Genomic DNA, 2,482 nt, shown 5'->3' on the forward strand with positions numbered 1-2,482 from the left:
GTGGGCGCCCAGAACTTAATCCTTACGTACTAATAAATATATACATTAATACAAACAATAATAATAATTGGCCCACGAACAGGTGTAGGCATTATAATATACACAAGCAAAAAATGACCTGACTCGGCGACAACTTTACACTTCGACGACTATCAGGTTAAACTTGACGGCTCCTCCATTAGGCGACGTCGGACAAATCCTCACAGCACCGTGAAACGCCGGGCTGTACCACAGCCGAACGGGAACGAGCGCGATGTTCGGTTCAGCCGTCAGCCACGCACAAGCCGGACTCAAAGGGTCCGGTTGATATGAGCAGGCGGCCATTCGATAGGTGTGAAGTTAAACGTGGTTTCTCGGACAATATCACAACGGCAAGTGGCAACAACGTCTCAACAATGGAGACACGCGCACGAACAAAACTTCAATCACAAAGCTCACTGTTATATATCTAGTGGGTTTGCTTGTCACACAAATGTAAACTTATCTTAAACTCGTGCTCATGCGAGGTTTTCTAGCACGCACTGACGCACTGTGCACAACGCGTGAGCGATCACGCACGTCCCGTTCACATCAACCGGCTGGCAAACGGCAAAAAAAAATTTGCCACCGGCGGACGACCTGGTGCCGGACAACGGAGGGTGCAAGTTGCCGGGAACTTGGATATTTGACACTTGTAGTGTCCTGAGCACATTGGCACAATTTATGGGCGGTAAAAACCGTTCCGCGTTCCAACAGTAAGCTCCCCGTTTTATATTTGTAAGATGGAGACAACACATGCGGGTGTAGCGTCCTCTTAACTCGTATCTCGTAACTCGTATGCCATACCATATATGATAAACAAAAATTATTCATATTTCACCTTAAACATTACCGAAAGAATAACAAACAGTTATTGTTGACCGTTTAAAACATTTTGTAACGGCATTTTGTGCAGATTTTCTTTCAACCGACAACCAAGTGTTGATCAAATTTAACCAAGTCTTGATTTTTCACATTATGCATATTTTGAGTGCATAAATTAAAAATGTTAGTGCATATAAATTCATAATTTTGAATTTTTTAATACATATTTCAATACATATTTATCCAATGTTTAGTGCATAAATGCATGCTAATTTATGCGTTTTTTAGTACATGAACTAACGACCCTGGCTAAGCTACCTCCCTCAAAGTTCTTAATCATAATTTGGTTTAAAATATTAATTATTCGGGTTTGTACTGCTGATATAATTTTAGCCCCTTAGAAAAATATCCAAAGTTGCGCCTATGGAGTGCTCCGAGCTGCATAATTCTAAATACAGCCTTGAGTGTGCATGTGGTATGTCGTATGAGCACTGAGCAACCTTCAGATAACAGACGGACATGTTAAGAGGACTTTGCGGGTGTAACATGTGTTGTCTCCGTCTTACAAATGTATAACATAGCAAAAACTGTTTTGCGCGAGACAACTTTTATCTTTCTAGTTTGTAGTAGTGGCTCCAAAATTTCTGAACATATAGTCTAAAAAGTTATCTATGCAACAGCGTGCCAATATTTTAGATAACATAAATACAATAAAAGTTATTTACTTCTAAACATTTGGTTTTTTGTTTTTTCCATTTGCTTATAAAAAATGATTGGATAGTGCCAATGTAAAAAAAAATCATGCTGTTGCACAGATAAAGTTCTTCTTTACGTGTTGTGAAAATTTGGTAGTTCTACAACAAATATAGTGCGAGAAAAGTTGTCCCGCGCAAAACAGTTTTTGTTATGTTGTACATTTGTAAGACGGAGTCAACACATGCGGGTGTGACGTCCTCATCACATCTTAACATGGTGTTATAAATCTTAATATAATGTAATTTATTGTATATACCATGTAGTACCTAGGTTGCATTGAGTTTAGTGAATGCGCCGACATTGTACCAACAACCAATGTAATGTTAAAATATTATAACAGAAACTAAATAGCTGAAATAAGAAAGTACCTATAGTATAATGAAATGATGTATAATTCTACCATAACTGTACAGTCCTCGGTAGTATAGTGGTAAGTATCCCCGCCTGTCACGCGGGAGACCGGGGTTCGATTCCCCGCCGGGGAGGAAAATTTTTTGCTAGTTGAAGTACGTTATTTTTTTGCATTAAAAACCGCCGTCATTTGAGTGGCCAAAAAAGAAAATTATCAATTTTTTTTCTTACTAGTTGTAATTTAACTTATGAATACTAACCAGAATTTTTACGCAAAATCATTCATCAAAAAAATAGATTTTGTGATTTGTAAGACTAATCGTAAATGCAAAATATTTTTTATGAGCCTCTTATGTTAAAATAAATAAATCCTTAATAGTTACATATTGGAATCTACATGTTGTGTTTATTATAACTTATAGGTAATGACTTTTTTTTGTTTTTTAATATATTGTATTACTGTATCGCATGAATGAATAGTATGTAATAATGTAATATACTAATATGTATAATATAATATATAGTATATGAC

The 2,482-nt window shown here is 36.7% G+C and overlaps 1 non-coding gene across 1 annotated transcript; it reads left to right on the plus strand.

Moving 5' to 3' along the window:
- The first annotated feature begins 2,012 nt into the window (after positions 1-2,012).
- Positions 2,013-2,084, plus strand: Trnad-guc (transfer RNA aspartic acid (anticodon GUC)). Its single transcript has one exon. It is a non-coding gene; the product is annotated as a tRNA-Asp (tRNA).
- The last annotated feature ends 398 nt before the right edge of the window (positions 2,085-2,482 follow it).

Source organism: Metopolophium dirhodum, chromosome 1 (genome assembly GCF_019925205.1).
Source record: "Metopolophium dirhodum isolate CAU chromosome 1, ASM1992520v1, whole genome shotgun sequence".
NCBI classification, from domain to species: domain Eukaryota; kingdom Metazoa; phylum Arthropoda; class Insecta; order Hemiptera; family Aphididae; genus Metopolophium; species Metopolophium dirhodum.